Here is a 26,002-nt window from a genome sequence, read left to right as displayed (position 1 = left end):
CCTATTTTCCATTCCAAAACAGGCTCAATCCTCCTGGTCGCACATGCCTTCCTCTCCTCCCCCTCATTTTCTCCTACTTCTCTCTCCATTAGCTGTCCTCCCCCACTTTACCTGAGGTCTGGGCGACTTGTCCCTTCCCAGTTCTGTGAGGGACTTTATATGAATCTCTTAGAATACACCTTCTATCCTAGTTCCTCTGGTGATATGAATTACAGGCTGGTGATCATTTGATCTAGTTCTAAAATCCATATATGAGTGAGTACATACTGTGTTCGTCTTTTTGTGAATGGGTTACCTCATTCAGGATGGTTTCTTCAAGTGCCATCCACTTGCCTGCGAATTTCAAGATACCATTATTTTTTTCTGCAGAGTAGTATTCCATTGTGTAGATGTGCCACATCTTCATTAACCATTCTTCAATTGAGGGACATCTAGGTTGCTTCCAGGTTCTTGCTATTACAAATAGTGCTGCTATGAACATAGTTGAACAGATGTCTTTGTTGCATTGATGTGAATCCTTTGGGTATATGCCTAAGAGGGGGATTGCAGGGTCCTGTGGTAAACTAATTCCCATTTTCCTGAGGAACCGCCATACTGATCTCCAAAATGGCTGTATGAGTTTGCACTCCTAACAGCAGTGGAGGAGTGTTCCACTTTCTCCACATCCTCTCCAACATAACTCATCACTGTTGTTTCTAATTGTAGTCATTCTGGCAGGGGTAAGATGGTATCTCAAAGTTGTTTTGACTTGCATTTCCCTGATAGCTAAGGATGTGGAGCATTTTCTTAAGTGTCTTTCAGCATTTTTGATTTCCTCCATTGAGAATTCTTTCTTCAGTTCTGTATCCCATTTTTTAATAGGGTTATTTGGTGTTTTGTTGACTAGTTTCTTGAGTTCTTTGTATATTTTGGAGATCAGCCCTTTGTCGGATATAGGATTAGTGAAAATCTTTTCCCAGTCAGTGGGCTGCCGTTTGGTCTTGTCAACTGTGTCCTTTGCCTTACAGAAGCTTCTAAGTTTTAAGAGGTCCAATTTATTAATTGTTTCTTTCAGTGTCTGTGCCCCTGGAGTTATGTTCAAGAAGCGGTCTCCTATACCAATTTGTTCAAGGGTACCTCCTACTTTCTCTTCTAAGAGGTTCAATGTGGCTGGATTGATGTTGAGGTCTTTGATCCATTTGGACTTGAGTTTTGTGCATGGCGACAGACATGGGTCTATCTGCAGTCTTCTACACACCCTCATCCAATTGTGCCAACACCATTTGTTGAAGATGCTGTCTTTGCCCCATTGTATAATTTTAGCTGTATTGTTGAAAATCAGGTGTTCATAGGTGCGTGGATTAATATCAGGATTTTCAATTCGATTCCATTGGTCTACCTGTCTATTTTTATGCAATTACCAGGCTGTGTTCAGAACTATAGCTCTGTAGTAGAGCTTAAAGTCAGGAATGGTGATGCCTCCTGAAGTTCTTTTATTGTATAGGGTTGTTTTGGCTATCCTGGGTCTTTTGTTTTTCCATATAAAGTTGATTATTATCCTTTCAAGGTCGGTGAAGAATTGTGGTGGGATTTTAATGGGGATTGCATTGAATCTGTAGATGGCTTTTGGTAAGATTGCCATTTTTACTATGTTTATCCTACCTAACCAAGAGCACGAGAGATCTTTCCATTTTCTGGTGTCTTCTTTAATTTCTTTCTTTAGAGTCACAAAGTTCTTATTATATAGATCTTTTACTTGTTTGGTAAGTGTTACACCAAGATACTTTATGTTGCTTGTGGCTATTGTAAAGGGTGATGTTTCTATGATTTCTTTCTCTGCCTCTTTGTCGTCTGAAAAAAGTAGGGCTACTGATTTTTTTGAGTTTATCTTATATCCTGCTAGTTTGCTGAACGTGTTTATCAGCTGTAGGAGATCCCTGGTAGAGTTTATTGGGACGCTTATGTAAACTATCATATCATCTGCAAATAGAGACAGTTTGACTCCTTCCTTTCCAATTTGGATGCCCTTGATCTCCTTTTGTTGTCTTATAGCATTAGCTAGAACTTCTAGTACGATATTGAAGAGATATGGAGAGAGAGGACAGCCTTGTCTTGTTCCTGATTTTAGAGGAATTGGCTTAAGTTTCTCTCCATTCAGTTTGATCTTGGCAGTTGGTTTGCTGTATATTGCTCTTATTATGTTTAGGTATGTTCCTGTTATCCCTGACCTCTCTAAAACCTTTATCATGAAAGGGTGTTGAATTTTATCGAAGGCTTTTTCTGCATCTAGGGAGATAATCATATGGTTATTCTTTTTCAGTTTGTTTATATGGTGGATCACGTTGATAGATTTTCGTATGTTAAACCATCCCTGCGATCCAGGTATGAAGCCCACTTGATCATGGTGGATGATTTCTCTGATGTATTTTTGAATTCGGTTTGCCATTATTTTATTGAGTATTTTTGCATCGATGTTCATCAGGGATATTGGTCTGTAGTTTTCTTTCTTAGTTGTGTCTTTGTGGGGTTTGGGTACCAAAGTTATTGTGGCCTCATAAAAAGAGTTTGGCAATAAACCTTCTGTTTCTATCTTGTGGAACAGTTTGAGGAGTAGTTGTATTAGTTCTTCCTTGAATGTCTGGTAGAATTCTGCACTGAATCCATCTGGCCCTGGATTTTTTTTCATTGGAAGGCTTTCGATGACTGCTTCTATTTCATTTCAGGTTATAGGTCTATTTAAGTTGTTTGTCTGTTCTTGATTTAATTTTGGTAAGTGATAGTTATCCAGAAACTTGTCCATTTCCTTTGAATTTTCAATTTTTGTGGAATACAGATTTTCAAAGTATGACCTGAAAATTGTCTGGATTTCCTCTGTGTCTGTTGTTATGTTCCCCATTTCGTTTCTGATATTGTTAATTTGCATGTTCTGTCTCTGCTTTTTCATTAATTTGGATAAAGGTTTGTCTATCTTGTTGATTTTCTCAAAAAACCAACTCTTTGTTGCATTGGTTTTTTTTCTATTGTTTTCCTGGTTTCTATTTTGTTGATTTCAGCCCTCAATTTGATTATTTCCTGGCATTTGCTCCTGCGGGGTGAATTCGCTTCTCTCTGTTCTAAGGTTTTCAGTTGGGCTGTTAATTCTTTTATGTGACTATCCTCTGTTTTCTTCATATGGGCACTTAGTGCAATGAACTTCCCTCGTCGCACTGCTTTCAAGGTGTCCCATAAGTTCGGGTATGTTGTATCCTCATTCTCGTTGAATATTAGAAAGTCTTTCATTTCTTTCTTTATTTCTTCTTTGACCCAGGAGTGGTGCAATTTCACATTGTTAAGTTTCCATGAGTTTGCAGGTTTTCTGCTATTTGTGTTGTTGTTAAATTCCAATTTTAACGCATGGTGGTCCGATAAGATACAGGGGACTATTCCTATTCTCTTGTATCTGTTGAGGTTTGTTATGTCTCCTAGTATGTGGTCGATTTTAGAGAAGGTTCCATGTGGAGCAGAGAAGAAGTTATATTCTTTTGTCTTTGGATGAAATGTTCTATAGATGTCTGTTAGCCCAAACTGAGACATAACTTCTGTTAATTCTTTTGTTTCATTGTTGAGTTTCTGATTTGTGGTCCTGTCTAGTGTTGAGAGTGGTGTATTGAAGTCTCCCACTATAAGTGTGTGAGGTTTTATATGAGCTTTGAGTTTTAGTAGTGTTTCTTTTACGAATGTGGGTGACTTTGTATTAGGGGCATAGATGTTCAGAATTGAGACTTTGTGTTGATGGATTTCTCCTGAGATGAATATGAAATGACCGTCTTCATCTCTTTTGACTAGTTTTGGTTTGAAGTCTAGCTTCTTAGATATTAGGATAGCTACGCCTGCTTGCTTCTTATTTCCATTTGATTGGAAAATCTTTTCCCAACCCTTTACCCTGAGGTAATGTCTATCTTTGGAGCTAAGATGTGTTTCTTGTATGCAGCAGAAGGATGAATTCTGTCTTCGTATCCATTCTGTTAGCCTGTGTCTTTTTATAGGTGAGTTAAGACCATTAATGTTGAGGGTGAGTAAGGTCCATTGATTGTTGATGCTTGTTTGATTTAAGTTTGTTGTTGGCAGTGGTATTGTGAATATATTTGTTCTGATTCACCCTAGGTTTCTGGTGTAGTTGGATTATCGGTTGCCTACATTTTTGTGGGCGTAGTTACCTTCCTTGGGTTGGAATTTTCCTTCCAATGCTTTCTGTAGGGCTGGATTTGTAGATACATATTGGGAAAATCTGGTTTTGTCATTGAATATCTTGTTCTCTCCATCTATATTGACTGAGAGTTTTGCTGGATATAGTAGCCTAGGCTGGCATCCGTGTTCTCTTAATACTTTTAGAACATCTATCCAGGACCTTCTGGCCTTGAGGGTTTCCATGGAGAAGTCAGGTGTAATTTTGATAGGTCTGCCTTTATATGTTACTTGTCCTTTTTCCTTCGCTGCTCTTAATATTCTTTCTTTATTCTGTATGCTAGGTGTTTTGATTATTATATGTCAAGGGGTATTTTTTCGTTGGTCCAGCCTATTTGGGGTTCGGTATGCTCCTTGTACTTTCATGGGCATGTCCTTCTTCAGATTTGGAAAGTTTTCCTCGATGATTTTGTTGAATATGTTTTCAGCACCTTTGAGCTGGGCTTCCTCACCTTCCTCTATGCCTATTATTCTTAGGTTTGGCCTTTTCATGGTGTCCCACATTTCCTGGATGTTTTGTGTTAAGGATTTGTTGTATTTATGCTTTTCTTTGGTCAATGAATCTATTTCTTCTAGTTTATCTTCTGCGCCTGAGATTCTCTCTTCCATCTCTTGAATTCTATTCGTATGCTTGTGTCCGTGGTTTCTGATTTTTTGCCCAGCTTTTCAATTTCCAGCTTTCCTTCCATTTGTGTTGCCTTTATTTTCTCAATTTCGGTTTTCAAGTCTTGAACTGTTTCCTTCACCTGGTTTATTGTTTTTTTCTTGGCTTACTGTACTTTCCTTAAGGAATTTGTTCATTTCTTCCACTTTTTTGTTTGTTTTTTCCTCCATTTCTTTAAAGGATTTTCTCATATCTTCTTTGAGGGCCTCTATCGTTTTTATGATGGTGGTTTTTAAGTCGTACCCTTCTGCTTCCTCTGCTTTGTTGTTGTGTTCCATTCTAGTTGTTGTAGATTCCCTAGATTCTGGTGGTATCATGTTTGTCTTTCTGTTGTTAGGTGTTCTCTTTTATTGCCTTCTTCCCATAGTTTCTTCCAGTAGGTGTTGGTGGTGTCTCTTCCCTCTCTCTATGGTCCTTCCCCGATGGGTTTATGTGGATCAAAGATTCAATATCTGTAGCTCTGTGTGGTTCAAGCTCTCTAGGAGGTTTCTCTGCAGACAGGGATCCAGGGATGGGGTCAAGGATGAGGATCCAGAAGAAGATGCCAGCAGGTACTCACAGTGGTCCTCTGGCCAATAGCTCTGGCCAATGACCAGCAGAAGAGGACGAGGGCTGAGCTTGAACTTGAGAAGGTTTTGCAGGGTAGTGGGATCTCACTGGAAACTGGTGCTCTCCAGCTGAGACCTCGTTCTTTGGCAGGGGCCCAGATTTGGGGGTCAAGGATCTTGCCAGCAGGAACTCCGAGTGGACCTGCAGAGATAGGCGGATCTCTGGCATGGGCCCAGGACTCCAGCAGAGGACTGGAGGCGGGGTCAGAGACCAAGCCTGTGGAAATTACAGGTTGTCCTGCGTGGATAGTCAGGTCTCCTTTGTTCGGAGTTGCTCCGAGATGTCTCCAAAGTAGGGTGGACTGTTGGCTCCACCCTCTGTCCCAGTGGTCAACCAGAGCTGCAGGACCTTAGGTGGGGTAGGGCACAGGGTGGGGGGGTAGGCTGGAGGTTGGGATGGGTGGGGGTATATCAGAGCTCCAAGGGTGCTCTCAATGGGGACCTGAGACAGGAGCAGCCAGAACTACTGTTTTTTTGTTTGTATGATTTTTTTTTTACTAAAGAAAGCACTTTCCTGTTAAATGACACTAAACTGTTGTTTTACCTCTTATAACAAGATCCTTCAATTTTATAGAGTATTTATTTATTTAATTATTTTTATATTTTTTAAAATTTTTTTATTTCCAAGTCCATTTAAAATATAAACAAACATTTATAGACAATATTTGGGAATTTGGACGTCGTTCTTTCCAAACTACTTCCTGCTGGTAAGGGGCACTGTCATGGGGGATTCTAAGAAGATGCAGAAATACTGGCTGTAGTCTGCAAGGCTGCTTTGTCCAGCTGTTTTGAATGTAGGATCACCTGGTACTCTGTTTCAGTCAGTCTGGCTTGATCAAACCCCATTAATCTGGAAGGAATCCACAGCTTTTCATGTTCTGTGGAAACAAAAATAGAAATCCTTTCCCCCAGTAACTTGTCCTTGAACTTAAAGTTTGGAGTCAAAGCATTTTTTTTTAAATTTATTATTTTACAGGTCAGTCCCAGTTCCTTTTCCCTCCCTCCCTCCTTCTCTCCCTCCCTTTTACCCTCTCTGCCCTCTCACATGCACCCTTACCACCCTCCCCTCCCATCCCCCCAGCCCATTTCCATATGTAGGGGAATGCCATCCAGTTGGGGTCATGTAGATCTGACAGGTCATGTGAAGTAGGGACTAGGGCTTCTCTCCTGTCCCTAGGTTAAGGCAGTTTTCCCTCCATGGGGGATGTGTTAGCAAGGTCTTTTTGTGCACCAGGTATACTGGCTCCACTGTCTGAGGCCCCTTATACTGCTCAGTCCTTCTGGCTGAGACCCATATTCAGGGGGGCCTGAGTCAGTCCCATGCTGGCTACCCAGCTATCAGTCTGGTGGCCCATTAGATCCTCCTTGTTCAGGTAAGCTGTCTCTATGTGTTTCTGCCAACTGGTCTTATCCTCTCCATCTGCATCTGGGTTCTAGTTCGACTCAGTGTTTATGTATGGGTGTTTGCTCCTGTTTCCAACAGGCATTAGTGGATGGCTCCATGGATAAGTTAGTTGTTGATCTCAGTATCCGGGAAGGGCATTTATCCATGGAAGCTCAAATTGTTAATTGGCGGCAGTCTTATAGTTCTCTAGACCTGTCTTTGTGTTCAATTTTATCTTTATAATTCTATATCAGTTATTGTTTTTTGAAAAGTTTATGACTGATGCAAAACACTCATGGCATTTTGGATTGAAACTTTTACTGCTTAACTTAGTTAGTACATAGACCTAGAAAATGTGGGTGACCTGTATTACTAGTCCTCTAATATTGTTTTCTTGAACATATATTGGATATAGTTATAATGAAGATATGAAAGTTCATATTTAAATAGTGGAACATTTTTCTTTTCTTTTTACTGGGATAATATCTGTTATATATTCAGGGAGAAATTTATGAATAATGGCAATATAAAGTTTTTATCACAGATTCTGCTAAGACATCAAGAACATTTTAAAGATATTTACTCAATAGATTCTATGTCTTGACTTAGCTACCTTATATGTAAAATGAACAAAAAACACTGTTTTCCCATTTCTCATATAATGGATTATGCTTCTTAAACTGGAAGTCATGATGCTAATATTAAGGTTATGTTAAGTTATTCTATAATATTTATCATATCATTAATGTATACTAAATACATAAGCACTTGTATCCATATAGCACTGATTAAATCCAACATACCTTTATCTACTCCCTTCCTTAAATGTATTATTTAATGTTCTGTGTGCTTGACTCTGGATGCTTTCTTGCTGTGTAGTTCTATGCCTGATGATTAAACATATATGTGAATTTTGAAACCATAGTCATGTGATGCTTGTGATAGATGGTTTCAATGGATAATTAATAACTTTTTTAAACCAAACAAATAATTAGTCTCAATTACAAAAGTATAAATTTGACACTAATTAATGAATGTTCCAGGCTTTACTCATTGGTTTAAGTGGAATTGATCTTAGGGCCACTGAGATCAATTTAAGTGTTGGCAAAATGACAACAAGGAAGAAATGACTAAGAAGTAAGAATGCTCACTACCAGAAAGATTAATTGGTATATTAGTGATAAAATACTAGGTGGGTGATGCAATAATGATATCCTCATATTAAGAGGCCTCAAAATAGGATCACCAATTCTAAAGCTTTTAATTATATATAATTACTATGCCAGGTATGCACTTTTAAAAGAATATCATCACATTCACTTCTGCTCTCCTTTTAGTTTCTTATTCATCAGTTGAAAGGAAAACAATCTAATAGAAGCACACATTGTTTTACATTATATTTTGAAATGGTTTCACATAAGTAGTTAGTAGTCCTGAATGTTGAAAATCACGATGCTTGTCTTTAAGAAACAATGACTTATTGCTGGCTAGTAATTTTCCATTTCCTCCACTGTTGCTAAATCTGTTTACCATGACCTCTTAACTTCTCCCCTATTTTGAAGGTGAAATCTAGAAAGGAAGAATAACAATGGAAAAGAGCATTTGTATTATGCCATCACATTCTTTCTTCTTTGAAGAGCACCTAACACTCTGAGATATGAGTTAAAAGCTAAGAAGGTACATTGAGACTGAATGGTGTGAAAATTCAAAATTTATGAAGCAGTCATCACAGCCAAGTATGTGAAGTGTCACTAGTAGAGATCGAGAGGGAGAGGAAGAGAGAAAGGGAGAGAGAACTCAGTGGTCTGCCTTGAAAAGAGTGTTTAAGTAGGGGTTGTTAAGTAGGAAGTTGAAATAATAAAAATTCTATAGAGTATTTGTTGTTTTTACCCTGAGTATATCATGTCTAAATTCCTTTCTCCCTTCACCTGGGCATGCACTGCCTAACCCAAGACAACTATACTAATAACAAGATTTTTTTTTTTTTGGAGAAAGATGTCAAAGAAAATAGCATTTCTCAAGACAATATGTCAAAGGAAATTGTTGAATGAGGCACAGGGGCAGCCAGCGAACAGAGTGGAGGAAGATGATAAAGGTCCTATTCACAAGTTAAGCCCAGAAAAGTGGGGCAAGAATCAAAGAACACTACAGACAGGAATGAGGTAAGCAAGGCCTGAGGATAATCATAAGGAACTGGGGTTGGAATCAGGGGGGAAAAGGCAAGCCCAGTTAAGAGGTTTACAGCAAAGGTTGACCTACTTAGAAAAAGATCTTTGTCAACAACCAGACTTTGGACTGGAGGGAAAATAGCTCAAGAGGCCTCAGAATATGTTCTGAGTGAAGAAAACGTTCTAAATTCCTTACAAGCGTATTAGTAAAATAAATAATAATATGAAAGAATATTCCTATAATATTTATTAAATGTTACTAAAATGTTACTTTTAGGTTAGGAAAGTTGTTAATTCTATATAGAATTTTAATTTGCAATGTTGTGTAGCAAGCTTCATATAGACTATGAATTTTCTAAATGAGGTGGAATTTTACTGCTTGTCAATGCATAAAGGTGGTCAAGCTCACCTTTTATACTTCATAAACTCCTTTGTCTTGTAATTAATATAAAATTCTTTAAATGACAGAATAATGCATGTGAATGAGAAGTTACATACTAGATTTAATTCACATAACTGGAAGAGTTTGATGCTCTAAATATTTCAAACCTTTTAAAATATTATTTTTTATTATTTTGCAAATCGATTCCAGTTCCCACTACCTCCCATCCTCCCATGTGCCCCAACCCCCACCCCTTCCCATTCCCCACCCACTCCGTAGGTAGGATGAAGCCTTCCATGGGGAATCATCAAAATCTGTCAAGTCATTTGGAATAGGGCCTAGGCCCTCCCTCCTCTCTCCAGGTTACAGAAAACTATAAAGACAGATGACCTGAACAAGGAGGGGGGCTCATGGATCCCTGACTGATAGCTTAGAAACCAGCATTGGATTGAGTCACACCTCCTGAATATGGGTTTCAAGTAGAAGGCTTGGGCAGTATACCTGACCTCTGACAGTGGAACAGGGTATATATATGACAGGAAGTTAAATATCTAGTCACAGACAGGAAGTGAGATGCAGAGGGAGAATATGTGGTAAGAAACAGGAACTCACCCTCTTGTCCTCTGAGACACTTAGGAGGTAAGGTGTGTCTGTGACTTGTTTCTTCTTTTTTCTGATCTCTCAGCATTTTCCTCTATATCTGACTCTGGGTTTTTATTACTTAGAGCAATTAAGAACTCCCATTTTAAATTTTGGTGCCCAATGTGGGGCACATGCTGAGTGAAGTTTCTGTCCTACCATGTCCTGTAGCTGTTTAGACAAATATAAACACACAGAGGCTTATATTAATTGTAAACTGTTTAGCCAATGGCTCACACTTCTTATTGGTCAGCTCTCTCTTATTATTAACCAATTTCTAATAATCTGTGTATCTTCACATGGCCTTGGCTTACCTGTAACACCTGGGTCTCCTGATTAGTCAGCAGCTACATGGACTCTCCCTAACTCTGCCTACTACCTTTTCTCTATCCCTGTTTGGATTTCCTGCCTGGCTAAATCCTTCTTGTCCATTAGCAAAAACAGCTTTATTCATCAACCATTAAGAGAAACATATATTCATAGCACACAGAAGGATGTCCCCATTACTAGTAGAAAGAATTAAGCAAAATTCCTTCAATTTCTATTTTCTGCAATAATTTTATGAGCTATTCTTTGAAGCTTTCATAGAATTCTGAATTAAATTCATCAATCCTTGAGCTGCTTTTTTGCCTTGGGGCCTTTTAATTTCTGCTTCTATTTCACTAGGCATTATGGGTCAGTTTAAATTTCTTCTCTGATTTTATTTAATTCTTTAAGGTTGTGTATATAAAGAAATGAATCAATTTCTTGTACAGATTCTTAAAGTATGTTCTTAAATTTCTTTGGAATTTATAGGTGTCTGTAGTGATATATTCCTTTTCTTATCTCTAATTTCATTAATTTGGATCTTCTTTCTCTGTATTTTAGTTAATTTGGCAACAAATATGTCAATCATTGCTTTTTCTTACAAGTTAAACAAAGGAAACCTCTTTCTCTGATTTTTGATTGTTTCTCGACTTTTATTACAATTCCTTCCTAATTTACATCAAGGCCATTTTTCATTCAGTAATGACTTGTTTAATTCCCATGAATTTTCTTTCTGTTGTTGATATCCTGCTTTAATTCATGGTGGTCAGATAGGATGCAGGATGTTATTTCAATTTCTTTACATCTGTTGAAATCTGATTTATGTCTAAGTATATGGTCAGTAATGAAGAATGTTACATGAGCTGCTAAGAAGGCATATTCTTTTGTTTGGGTGAAATATTCTGTAAATATCAGATAGGTACATTTGATTTATGATATCAAATAATTACATTTCCTGATTCAGGAGCTGTTTATGTCACCTATTATTGGATTAAACTGATTCAGATTGGATCAAACCAGTTCAGACAGGTTATGACAGGTTCAGACCAGATCAAACTGGATTAACCTCTTCTGACCAGTTCAAAGGTTCAAACATGATTAAACTGGTTGAAAGTATATTAAACCTGGTTCAAACAAGAATCGAACTCGTTCAAACCAGATAAAATTGGTTCAAACTGCTTTTGACCAGTTCAAACTGGTTCAGATGGGAACAAACCTGTTCAGATGGGAACAAAACAGTTCATAGCAAATTAAACCAGATTAAAGCAGTTCACAGTGGATCAAACTGGCTCAGAGTGGATCAAACTGGCTCAGACTGGTTCAAACTGGTTCAGACTGGTTCAAAATGGATCAAACCAGTTCAGACCAGATTAGATCGTTTCAAATTGCATCAAATCCTTTCAGACTGGATCAAACAGATTTAATCCGGTTCAGACTGGTTCAAACCAGTTCAGATAGGAGCAAACCGGTTCAAGCCAGATCAGACCGGATCAAATCAGTTTAAACTGGTTCAAACAGGTTCAGACTGGATCAAACCAGTTCAAACTGGTTTAAGATGGTTCAAACCGGTTCAGATTGGCTCAAACCAGTCCAGACAGGTTTAAAGCAGATCAGACCAGTTCAGACCAGATTAGACTGGTTTAAACCAGAGCAAACAGGTTTAAATTGTTCAAACAAGATTAAACTGGTTTAAACCGGATCAAACCAGTTCAGACTGGATCAAACTGGATTTGACCTCTTTATACTGGTTTCTGACCTGTTTAAACAGACCAAACCGTTTCAGATGGGATAAAACCGGGTCTGACCGGTTTAAACCAGACCAAACTGGTTTAGACTGGATCAAACCGATTCAGACTGAATCAAACAGGTTATGACCTGTTTAAAATTGTTCTGACTGGTTCAGATTTGATCTAACTGTTTCAGACTGGATCAAACCGGTTTGGACCGGTTCAGACTTGATAAAACTGGTTTAGACTGGTTCAGACCAGTTTAGACCGGATCAAACCTGTTCTGACCAGTTTAAACTGGATCAAACAGGCTCATCACAGATCACGCTGGTTCAGCCCAACTCAAACTGTTTCATACCGGATCAAACCTGTTTAAACACCTTCTGACCAGATCTAACTGTTGTTGAATGTTTAGAACCGGTTCAGAATGCTTCAAAACAGATTAAACCAGTTCAAACTGGTTAAAACCTACAAGATATGCCTGGTAGAATAATAGTGGCAAAAATTTTAGAGAAAATAATTCACCTTTTCATTGGCTTTAGGCTTCCTACCTGCTATTGTTAATGAGGCCAATAACTAGAGGCCTGACAGATCATGGACCTTAGGAAAAACCTTCTTCTATTTTCTGCTAAATGAATATAGCAATGAAACTATGATTAATCCTTAGATCAGTGCATGTAACAACACTCACCAGAGAAGCTTTATCTTGTAATATATTGCAACTAAAACAGAGACTCACAACTGAACAACATGCAGGAATTGAGATTCTTTGGAACAACCATAATGGGATGTACTTATCATACAGATTTCCTCATATCTCGGGATCAGTGTTAAAGAGGGACACAGAAAGATTGCAATATGAACAAGTAGTACACAAGTGTAAGGAAATAAAATTTTCCAGATGTAAACAGGACAAGTGCATTCATTTTACTTTTGTTCTATTATGTGTAATTACCAATCTCTGGTTTGATTTGGCCTTGCCATGCAATATATACTTAAAAAGCATGAACAAGTGAATGAAGGAAATTCTGTTGGATTTTCCTTTGACCTACAAATGTTATAGTGAAAAATGTTTTCTATTAATGTAGTTTCACTCAGGAAATCCCAGGCAATAGATAATACCACTCCAGCAAACGCCAAAGAAGAGAAATGCTGAGCACACACACACACTCACACACACACACACACACACACACACACACACACACACACACACACATGAACGCCAGACCACCAACACCAACATCATTAAAACTCAAAAGTAACAGGAATTATTAATCATTGGTCAATAATGTCCCCCTCAGTATCAATGGACTCACAATGAATTTCATTTTATTGTAGAACAATATTATTTTCTTGATAAAAAGACAATTTTAATGCATCATTATGTTACTAATTTTCTGTATTATAGTCTTTACAAAAATATCTTATAAAGGCATTGAGAATGGAATTCTTTATATTTTTTATTTAAATTTGAAACAAGCTTTTAAAAATCCCAGTTCCCTCTCCCTCCCCTCCTAACCTCTTCCCCCAACCCCTAGCCCATCTCCTTTCTGCTTCCCAGGGAGGTTGAGGCCTGCCATGGGGAGTCTTCTAAGTCTGTCATATCTTTCAGGGCAGGACCCAGGCACTCCCCCATGTGTCTAGGCTGAGGGAGTATTCCTCTATTTGGAATGGGCACCCAAAGTTCATTAATATACTAGGGTTAAATACTGATCAACTACCAGAGGCCTCATAGACTGCCCAGTCCTACCAAATTCTCAGAATTGGTATTGTATATTTCCTATTATAAAATGTAGATACTCAGTTTGGGTATTTTATATGACTATTTTTCAACTATCTGGCTAAATCTTGAAGTACAGCAATTATATATTATATTTTCTGACAAATCAGTAAAAGCATTCACACTTCAGTACATTTATAGAGTATGTTGTTTATAATTTTTCAAGGACTTTTCTTGGAATTTTTGTGGTGACATAGCCTAAAACAAGAAGTGCTGAAATAATCAGTCACACCAATAAAAAATACATACTCAGAAATTATTAGAAACATGTTGAGTTTTCTTAAATTAGTTATTAATATATCTCTCATTTATGTGTCTTTTATGGATAACTGATGTCTTTCTCTCTGTGATTATATACATATTAATATTCTATTATTCGTAACATAATAAGCCCATTTAGATATTCATGCATACATGGTATTTTATATATAGATGGACATTTATGTTCAAACTGGAAAGAAATGATGGTTGTTAGAATGCATATAGTCCTATTTATTAACATGATGGTCCATTGATGATATTCATGAAAAGGGTACTTGAGGTTTATAGCATTTTTTTATTTACTGATTGGTTAATTTGTACTGTTTAGATCTTGAAACTGCATAGAATAGATGAACATAAAACATTAAAATGGCTTGGTTATGTCTCAAATTTATAAATCCAAATAATGTCTTCTCTAGTGCAGGGACTTTAACATTCCTCATTGTGTTTAATGACCATTGATAGTAAGACAGCCTGTATAATTATGCATAATCCCAGGAGCACAAACCATTCAAGTGAGAATGCAAAATGAGCTACATAGATTGGCGTAGAAAGAGTTTTATTTACAATTTATTTCTTAAATTTGAAAAAAATATTTTTTTCAAATATTTACTTTGTTTGAATTAAGTATAGATATCATCTTGTGGTAAACTATACACTACATGGTATCTTCTTAATTCTGATTTAGCAAAATACTGTGAATAATCCTATTAGTTTATTTAAATATTATGAAAATTTATTGTAATGAAATGTCTAAGGAAGTGGATTTGAGGCTTTTAAAAGAAACACAGGAGACTTGGAAGGATTACTGAATTCTCCATGTTTTCACTGTTCATCTCTCAACAAGTATTTTGAATAGTTGCCAGAAGGGGCAATATGCCAATATATAAACTCCAATGTTCTCTTATGTATTATATTAATATGGATATTTGTATGTAAATTATTATTTTATAATTGTTTAATTTATTTTAGGCAATTTCACAGATGTATGCAATGCATATCAGCCACTTTCATTACTTCCTCTTTGTCGTCTGAAAAAAGTAGGGCTACTGATTTTTTTGAGTATATCTTGTATCCTGCTAGTTTGCTGAAGGTGTTTATCAGCTGTAGGAGTTCCCTGGTAGAGTTTATTGGGTAACTTATGTAAACTATCATATCATCTGCAAATAGAGACAGTTTGACTTCTTCCTTTCCAATTTGGATCCCCTTGATCTCCTTTTGTTGTCTTATAGCATTAGCTAGAACTTCTAGTACGATATTGAAGAGATATGAAGAGCTATGTTTGATTTAGGGTTTTGTTGGCAGTGGTATTGTGAATATATTTGTTCTGCTTCACCCTAGGATTCTGATGTAGTTGGATTATCTGTTGCCTACATTTTTGTGGGTGTAGTTACCTTCCTTGGGTTGCAGTTTTCCTTCCAATACTTTCTGTAGGGCTGGATTTGTAGATACATATTGGGAAAATCCGGTTTTGTCATTAAATATCTTGTTCTCTCCATCTATATTGATTAAGAGTTTTGCTGGATATAGTAGCCTAGGCAGGCATCCGTGTTCTCTTAATACTTTTAGAACATCTAACCAGGACCTTCTGGCCTTGAGGGTTTCCATGGAGAAGTCCGGTGTAATTTTGGTAGGTCTGCCTTTATATGTTACCTGTCCTTTTTCCTTCGTGGCTCTTAATATTCTTTCTTTATTCTGTATGCTAGGTGTTTTGATTATTATATATCGAGGTGTCTTTTTTCTTTGGTCCAGCCTATTTGGTGTTCGGTATGCTTCTTGTACTTTCCATCTCTTGAATTCTATTCGTATGCTTGTGTCCATGGTTGCTGATTTTTTGCCCAGCTTTTCAATTTCCAGCATTCCTTCCATTTGTGTTGCCTTTATTTTCTCAATTTCAGTTTTCAAGTCTTGAACCATTTCCTTCACCTGGTTAATTGTTTTTTTCTTGGCTTTCTGTACTTTCCTTAAGGAATTTGTTCATTTCTTCCACTTTTTTGTTTGTTTTTTCCTCCATTTCTTTAAGGGATTTTCTCACATCTTCTTTGAGGGCCTCTATCATTTTTATCATGGTAATTTTTAAATCGTACACTTCTGCTTCCTCTGCTTTGTTGTTGTGTTCCATTCTAGTTGTTGTAGATTCCCTAGATTCTGGTGGTATCATGTTTGTCTTTCTGTTGTTAGGTGTTCTCTTGTATTGCCTTCTTCCCATAGTTTCTTCCAGTAGGTGTTGGTGGTGTCTCTTCCCTCTCTCTATGGTCCTTCCCCGATGGGCTTATGTGGGTCTGAGATTCAATATCTGTAGCTCTGTATGGTCCAAGCACTCTAGGAGGTTTCTCCGCAGACAGGGATCCAGGGATGGGGTCAAGGATGAGGATCCAGAAGAAGATACCAGCAGGTACTCACAATGGTCCTCTGGCCAATAGCTCTGGCCAATAGCTCTGGCCAATAGCTGGTGGAAGAAGACGAGGGCTGAGCTGGAACTTGAGAAGGTTTTTTAGGTAGTGGGATCTCACTGGAAACTGGCGCTCTCCAGCTGAGACCTCGTTCTTTGGCAGGGGCCCGGATTTTGGGGTCAAGGACCTTGTCTGCAGGAACTCGAGTGGACCTGCAGAGATAGGCAGATCTCTGGAGGGGCCAGGGACTCCAGCAGAGGACTGGAGGCGGGGTCAGAGACCAAGCCAGTGGAAATTACAGGTGGTCCCTCGTGGATAGTCAGGTCTCCTTTGTTCAGAGTTCCTCTGAGAAGTCTCTGAAGTAGGGTGGACTGTTGGCTCTACCCTCTGCCCCAGTGCTCAACCAGAGGGGCAGGACCGTGGGTGGGGTAGGGCACAGGGTAGGGGGGTAGACTGGCGGTGGGGGATGGGTGTAGGTGTATCAGAGCTCCAAGGGTGCTCTCGATGGGGACCAGAGACAGGAGCAGCAGGATCAGGGGCCAACCCAGGGTTATATCATTCTTAGGCAATTATTGCTATTTGTTAGTAGGATTGTTATCCTTTTAATTAGCATTCTAACTAGTCTTACAAGTTCTGTTGTTTGTTCTCAAATTGATCTTTCCATAATTCATGGCCTATCTTGTTATCCCCAATTTAAAATTATATGGTGACATACCATTAAGCTTGAAAAAAATGCACAAGTCTTAAGTAATACTAAGGTTTCTTCATAATTTAACCTGTGAAAGACACTTAGATGTCACTACTCTATGGGCCTTAATACTTGTAGTTTACCTGAAATGTTTACTATCTCTTTTCATGGGTACTTTTGTTTAATCTTTTAAACTTTTGTGAATTCTATATTCATGGATATTTCCATTTTCTTCAACACTGTCTGAAGTAAACAATATGCGATTGTCATTCTGTATATTACCACATTATTCTTTTTCTCACAACAAATGATAATTTAATTTTTTTATATATTGATATCTGTTTTTCATATGGTTTGAAATCCCATGCAGGAAGGAACATTATTTAACTTGACATGTCTTTATCAATACTAAATTCTAGCATATTCTAAATACTAGAATAATAAATTATATGAAATATCTATTATCAGAATGATAAAAGTATCAGTTCACTGATTGGTTAGCCATGTGAGGATAGTACTTCTTTTTAGAATAATCTTTGAGGATTAATGCAGGCTAATCTAGTACATGTACTGAGTAACAGACACATGCTTCTATGCCAAAAACAGTTGAAAAGATTGGGTCTTAATGTATGCTGTTGGCTCCAAAAATAAACAAAAACAACAACAACAACAAAAAAACTTCATTACAGTTTAAATTCTATTGCTTTCCTGAATCCAACAATGTATTACATGATGAGTGAAACTATCTATTCTGTGAGTAGTATTTAACCAACAATGGAATTAGCTCATCATCTTATTTGTGTATATTGTGTACCAAACAATATTGGCTATTTGTTCTAAGTGCAGCACACATTCTAATAGTTGAGCTTATGCTACTACTTCCTGTGCCAGCAGCTCTTACTTTTCCTTTTCTGAACAATGTGTTATTAGTCTTTTTTTTCTGATTTTTAACCACTATTCTTATAAATTTTAAATGTTTTCCATATGTGAAGTTGAAGAGATTTATTGTCATTGACATACAAATGCTAAGTAGACACTTAGCTGTAGCTCATTTTGGACATGAAAATTTGAGAGTCATCAGCATAAGTAAACAATTCGGGCCATGAATATCAATAAAATTGCCTAGGGATAAAATGTATTTAAAGTAGAAATATGGTAGTAGAGGTGTAATATACAAAGTATCCCTTAACAAGAAACACCAAAGAATCAGAGTGGAGAACATGTTATTTATACCATTTCTACATCTGTAAATAAAATTAAGAATATACTAAAAAATCATCTGCTAAGTAATAGAGGGAAATAAACATATTCCAAGAGAAAAACTTCCACTACAGGAAACTGTCTCTGAAAACACTTTTAAAAATATAAAAGGCAGAGAGAAGATATTCTAAGTTTATCTGAATAAGGTCAACCCATCCTTTTTTACCAAAATTAAAATATAATAGTTATGAGGTACTACCAGAGCTTTAATCAATTCTTTGAGAATAAAATCAAAGCAATGTCTATTTTTTAAATTAATTATTTTTTTTCTTATTTTACATATCCATCCCATTTCCCTCTTCCTCGATTTTAATATCCCTTCTTCTCTCCCTCCCTCTCATGCCCCCACCACCACCCTCCCATCCCATTCGTCCCCACTCCACAGGGAGTGTCAGGAGTGGTAAACAAAATTTGTCAATTCATTTGAAGTAAAGAGTAGGACTTCCCTCATGCCTCTAGGTTAAGGGAGTATCTCTCTATGGGGAATCTGCTCCCAAATTCCATTTGTGTAACCAGGGATACATCTTGGTTCCACTGTCAGAGGTCCCTTAGACTGCCCAGGCCTTCTAACTGAGACCCATGTTCAGGGCATCTGACTAGGTCCAATGCTGGATTCCCAGCTATCAGTCTGGGGGCCCATTGGTTGCTCCTTGTTTAGGTCAGCTGTCTCTGTGGGTTTCTGTAGCCTGGTCTTGTCCTCCCTCTCTGCATCAGGATTCCAGTTCGGCTTAGTGTTTAGCTGTGTGTTTCCTTCTGTTTCCATCATCTACTAGTTGATGTGTCCTGCTAGTTTGCTGAAGGTGTTTATCAGCTGTAGGAGTTCCCTGGTAGAGATTTTTTTTGGGGGGGTCACTTATATAAACTACTATATCACCTGCAAATAGTGACAGTTTGACTTATTCCTTTCTAATTTCTATCCCCTTGATCTCTTTTTGTTGTCTTATTGCTTTAGCTAGAACTTCAAGTACAATATTGAAGACATATGGAGAAAGTGGATAGCCTTGTTTTGTTCCTGATTTTGGAGGAATCAGCTTAAGCTTCTCTCCATTCAGTTTGATGTTGGCTGTTTGTTTACTTTTATTATGTTTACTTATGGTCCTGTTATCCATGAACTTTCCCAGACCTTTGTCATGGCGGAGTGTTGGATTTTGTGAAATGATTTTTCAGCATTTAGTGAGGTGATCATATGATTTTTATTTTTCAGTTTGTTTATATGGTATATCATATTGAGAGATTTTCATATGTTGAACAATTCCTAAATCCCTTGGATGAAGCCTACTTGGTAGATGATTTCTCTGATGTGTTCTTGGATTTGATTTGCCAGTATTTTATTGAGTATTCTTGCATCAAGGTTCATGAGGGATATTTGTCTGTAGTTCTTTTTCTTAGTTATGTCTTGTGTGGCTTTAGTGCCAATTTAAATGTAGCCTCATAAAAAGAGTTTGGTAATGACACTTCTGTGTCTATAGGGTAGACCAATTTGAGGAGTATTAATATTAGCTCTTCTTTGAATTTCTGTTAGATTTCTGCACTGAAGCCATCTGCCTCTGGTATTTTTTTGTTGGTTGGGAGGATTTTGATGATTGCTTCTATTTCATTAGAGGTTATAGATCTATTAAATTACTTATGTGTTCATGATTTAATTTTGGTAAATGATAACTATCCAGAAATTTTTGCATTTCCTTTTAATTTTGTAGTGTTTACATTTTCAAATTATGACCTGGATTTCCTAGTGTCCCTCTTTTCATTTCTTATTTTGCTGATTTGCCTGTTGTTCTCTGACTTTTGATAAATGTTTGCCTAGCTTGTTGATTTTCTATAAGAATCAACTCTTACATTGATTCTTTGTTTTGTTTTCCTAGTTTCTACTTTATTTATTTCAGCACTCAACTTGATTATTTCCTGGTGTCTACTCCTCCAAGGTGAGTTTGCTTCTTTTTGTTCTAGGGCTTTCATTGTGCTGTTAATTCTGTAATGTGACAGTACTACTGTTTTTCTCATGTGAGCACTTAGTGCTATGAACTTTACTCATAACAATACTTTCAAAGTGTCCCTTATATAAGTTCTTGTATGTTGTGCCTTCATTCTCGTTGAACTCTATGCAATCTTTACTTTCTTTCTTTATTTTTTCTTTGACCCAGGAATGGTGCAATTGTGCATTGCTCAATTTCCATAAGTTTGTAGGGTTTGTGAAATTTGTTTTGTTGTTGAATTCCAACTTTAAAGCATGGAGGTCTGATAAGATACAGGGGGCTGTCCATTTTTTTTTTTTTTATCTGTTGAGGTTTGTTATGTTGCCTAGTATATGGTCGATTTTAGGGAATGTTCCATGAGGAGCTTAGAAGAGATTATATTCTTGTGTTTGGACGGAATGTTCTGTAGATGTCTGTTCAACCTAGTTGGCACATAACTTCTTTTGTTTCTTTGTTAAAATTCTGTTTGGTGGTCCTGTCTTGTGATGTGAGTGGGGTGTTAAAATCTGCTACTATTAGTGTGGGAGATTTTATGTGAGCTTTGGCTTTTAGTACCATTTCTCTTAAAAATGTGGGTGCCTTAGATTTGGAGAATGATTTTCTCACTTATTGAATATGTGAGTCTCTACATCCTCAACTGAAAAATAGGATGCATTTGTTCTCTGTGATAGTCACAGTGAGATCAGAAAAGAGGGCACAGAATGAGGAAAGGAACGCCTGGAAAACCTTACAAAATTAGCATAGGAAGAATCTAAACTGGCAGAAAGAAAGATTGGAACCCTCCCTTCCTCCTACCCACTACAAACACAAGACTTATATTTTTTTCTGGACTGTCTTTTATCAGGAGACATGATTCTATCTGTTCCTGTATACCAAAACTAAGTTTTCCATCTTCTTTATTCTGAAATTCTCTAGTGAGTATAATATGTTTTTATCTGTCTACCACATAGCAGCAATACTATTTCTCTTCAACGTAAAAAAATATAACGGAAGGTTGTCAACAAGCTTCAAACTTTGTTAGATTTATAATTAATGATATCTGACTGTAGCCCAAGTTTCAAAATATTACATACAAATGTTTTAACCTTTCTCTTTAGCTTCTAAAATCTTGATCCACATTTTCTTTTTTTTGTAAATTACTTAAAATCATTTTTTTAAATTCATAGGAAGATTTTTTACTTACCAACATTTGAATTATTGTAGAAGATTTCTGCATATTTATTCTGATTGTAGTAATAAGAATTCAGTTTTATTTGTAGTGAGAATATACATTTCCCCATTTGAACAACCTATATATTTTTATGTTATGGAAAAATAAACTATAAAGTTCAGTTGGAAAGATTAATTGAAAGTGTGAGAGCTTGTTGAAAAGCTAAATTATTATTGTTACATGAGAAATGTATGAACTCTGTACTTTATAGTGTGACTAACATTTTATATATAGGGTGATAAAACTGCAGGGTCTTATTTGTTATTGTGATATAGAGAAATAGAGGTTGAAACTATTCAAGTTATTGCAGGTGTCATAGCAGAAAGATATAACACTCTGAGCTAGCATACAACCAAATAATGATTGAGGGGATTGAGCTTTTATAAAACGACATGTTAAGAATGCTAGTGGAGAAGTTCTGTAGCTGGTTGACTACAATAAAAATGACAGAAAATTTCTTAGTCTTGATATCCAGGATGATGTTGATATGATATTGAAAAAGAAAATTACCTAGCTTAATGAGTACAATAAAAGGAAACTTCAAATTTCACAGGAAAATAAAATATTTTGTTTGAAATAAATATGGTACCATTCTATTAGACGTTTCCCCCATTTGAGGTGAGGATGAGAAATAACTTATATAATTAGAGATTGATAAAGACATCACAAATAAAACTGTTTTTGGAAGATGTTATATGACTCGGTTCTTCAAATCCAAATGCTACACTGGTGCTGTTAAAATGCCAGTGCTCAGGATACATTCACAGAAAAATTACTATAGTGTTCAGTACAAGGTCATAATTTGGAATAGATTTTCTCAAGAAAAGTGATTAATACTTCCCAATAGTAATATAAGGACAATGAAAATTATGATTTTATATTTTTCTGGTCATGTGACATAATTTCTAAAAATTGAATCTTTTTGTCAATTAAAATGGCATGACAATTGTCAATATTCACTAAAGGTAGCCTTTAATGTATATCCTTTCATCAAAGACTCTCAAAAGTCTTCTTCTGCTGATATGCCCTCTTTCTATAAAATAGAAAATACTAACTTAAAATAAATGTTTTCACTCTTTAAGAATAACATATACAATTCTTATTCAATGAAGTAGAATTCTTTTTTGATTTGTTTGTTTAGTATATCACTGGGATTCATTAGTATCTCATTATATCCTGCAGGGAAGTACCACTAGATCTAGTGTTGTGGGTCTTCAATTAAAAGTGGAGACACTGCATATGTTTGAAGTTTAATAAGAATAAAAACTACAAGGAATTAGGGCACATCAAATATTTAGATCCCATAAATTCATAAATATGTTACTAAAAGGAACTGTATTCATCATCATTGGGCATCACCAGGAGCCCAACTCATTGCCTAGGAGGGAAACAAGGAAAAGAAACATTTATTTGGTTTGCATTTTCTTATCAATCATGTTTTGTGTTTATCACATTGGTGGTATTGTCTCGGTACAATCTAGAATCTGAGCCAAATTAGACATGTACTCTATAACTGAGGCTCATTGCAGATTCCAGGAAAAGTCCCTTTTGAAGAATAATTACACATAGCAAGTACAAGGAACCTGAGTGAATATTTTCTATAACTCAAAATGGAACTATCATTAAGCCATTAAATTAAAGATTCCTGTGGCCTGTAAGTGTGGAGATGAAGAACTGTATCCTTCTTAAGTACTTATTAATCTTGACATCACCAAGCTCAAATCAGAAATTATATAAAGCCTATAAGAAGTGTTTTTAAATTTTAACTACATGTATTTTAATGTGTATATTTGTGTACCACACATATATTGTGTGCCCATGGAGATCATAAATGAGATATTATTTCATAGAACAAGAGTTATTGACAAGTGTCAGTCTCCAGGTGGTTGTGGGAAATTGAACTCAAGTCTTCTGCAAGAGCAGCAAGTGCTTCTAACTGATGAGCCACCTTCCCAATCCATAATTTTTTGTCCTTAATTTAAAATTTTTAAATGTATATGGTCATTATACATGGCATTGCATTATATTGGGGAAATATCATGGAAGTATTTATTGAATCTCCTGTTTTTCTTCCTTTTAAAAATATTTTGCATAAAGACTTAAAATATCTCTAGTACTCAAATTGTTACAGTATTTTCTGAATTTTAGAAGGAAACATTTTTTAATTTATTTATACTCAGATAAGTTCCTTATAGTTTTCTGCAGCAAACAGAGTATTTTATTTATATCTTTATTTTTTGTTGAGAATTTCATAGAATGTATTTTAATGCTATTCACTCTCCATTCCTGTCCTAGTTACTCTGTAATCCATTTTCACTCCCACAACCTCACCAAATTCTTGTTCACTTTTATTTTTGTACTTTTTGAGACAGGGCTTCTCTGTGTAGTTTTTGTAGACCGGGCTGGTCTCAAACTCACAGAGGTCTGACTACCTCTGCCTTCCAAGTGTTGGGATTAAAGGTGTGTGCCACCACCACCTGGCTAAAGGTTGTGTGTGACAGTTAACTTTACATTGTTACTTTGTTCTTTTTGTCTTTTTTTTCCCTTTGGAGCTAAGGAACTAACCAAGCACCTTGTGCTTGCTAGATCTATGAAAGCCTAGTGGAGGTGACTGGAGGTGAATAGAATATGGAGAGCATTGATGGTCAGCCTAGTGCCTTCAATGGCTATTTCTATGCCAGTCTTGCCTGAACTATAACTGGCAATAAAATTCCTGGGGACTTGAAGGGAGCTGGGGATGGAGGCTTGTATACTCCTCATAGTACCAAAAGATTCCCTAGCCATGATTCTGAAAGCAAGGAGTTTAATGCAAAAGTACATCAGGGGAAGCACATCATGGGGAAGAATGTTTTAGAATACATGCATTACCTAATGGAGGAAGATGAAGATGCTTTTAAGAAGTAGTTCTCCCACTACATAAAGAACAATGTTACTCCAGATGTGACAGAGATGATATATAAAAAAAAGCTGATGCTGCTATCAGAAAGAATCCAGTATATGAGAAGCCCAAGTGAGAGGTGAAGAAGATGTAGAACAACACCAAATTGTCTTTGTAGAAGAAAGATAGAGTTGCTCAAAAGAAAGCAGGCTTCCTTAGAGCTCAAGAATGGGCTGCTGAGAGATAATGCAATATTCTATGAAGATTTGTTTGTAAAGACAATAAACTTATTGACTAAGAAAAATGTATTTGTTTTTACTTTTTGAAATATATACAATGTACTTTGATCATAACCACATCCTACTTCCACCTCTAACTCTCCCAGGATTCCCTGATCATATCTCTCTTTCTCAAACTCATGTCCTCTTTTTATTAGTTTATTTTTAGCCCACTAGATTTAATTAGCACTGTCCACAGGCACATAGTTTTGGGTTCACCCAATAGTGCATGGACAATGCTCTAGTACCCACCACCTCAACAAATGTGATCCCCACAACAGCCATAAATTATCAATAGCTCCTTAGTTGGGGTTGGGGCTTTGGGGGCCTTTCCCCTCCATGCTAGAATTTTTAACCTGTTTAGTCTTCTGCAGGTAATTACAGATTATTCTAGATTTAGGAGTGTAGTAACAATGGCAGATCCAGAAAACATCATTTCGTATATTTCTTTCCCATTCTCCAGGTCTTAAATTCTTTCAAGTCTTATCAATGTTCCAATCACAACTGCTTATTCTCATCACTTTGGAATTTGTGTTATTCACTACCCTCTGTAATAAGAATTATTTTTTACGAAAATTGAAAACAATTCAAGTCTGTGTATATAAACATAAATATTGAGAAGTCTTTTGACAATATTACTATTTAGAAAATAATCAATAGATTCTTCTCTATGGTCTATAATTTTATTAGCTTTGTCCATGTTTACAGTATTAGGTTTGAATTCCTTTCTATGTATCTGGTCTCAAATCCAATTAAGAGAGCAGATGGTTACCTACATCAACAGTCTTGCCACCATCAGTGGGTTGGTATTGTAGCATTACTGGATCAGCACTGTATAAGACCACTAATGTCTTTGATGCCACAGCAGCCTGCATAAAACCATCTAGCAATTTGGAAACTAGAAAGCGAGGAGTATAGTCCTGATCACTATTTTCAGTATTGCAACCAAAGAAATAGGGCCTTGCCATCTAGTTAAGGTGGACAATCAAGAGCAATTGCAATAGCCTATATTATTTTGGGTACCTCTGAACTTCCCTGGCCAAGAACTAATAAGGTGGTAATCCATGCCAGACTTACATTTTCATTTCAGACCATATGTCTTTTGAAAGCAATAGTGTCATAAAATGTGTTGTACCTATGTTCAAACTCCTTTTCTTACAATTGTATTTTTAATTGGATTACAAATTAGATAGGTTT

General features: G+C 36.6%; 1 pseudogene; it reads left to right on the top strand.

The window, feature by feature from the left end:
* Positions 1-24,235: 24,235 nt before the first annotated feature.
* LOC127218360 (60S ribosomal protein L5-like) lies at positions 24,236-24,774 on the top strand (annotated as a pseudogene).
* Positions 24,775-26,002: the final 1,228 nt, after the last annotated feature.

This window comes from Phodopus roborovskii, unplaced genomic scaffold (genome assembly GCF_943737965.1).
Source record: "Phodopus roborovskii unplaced genomic scaffold, PHOROB, whole genome shotgun sequence".
In the NCBI taxonomy this organism is placed as follows: domain Eukaryota; kingdom Metazoa; phylum Chordata; class Mammalia; order Rodentia; family Cricetidae; genus Phodopus; species Phodopus roborovskii.
This window is presented reverse-complemented; position numbering and strand designations above follow the sequence as displayed.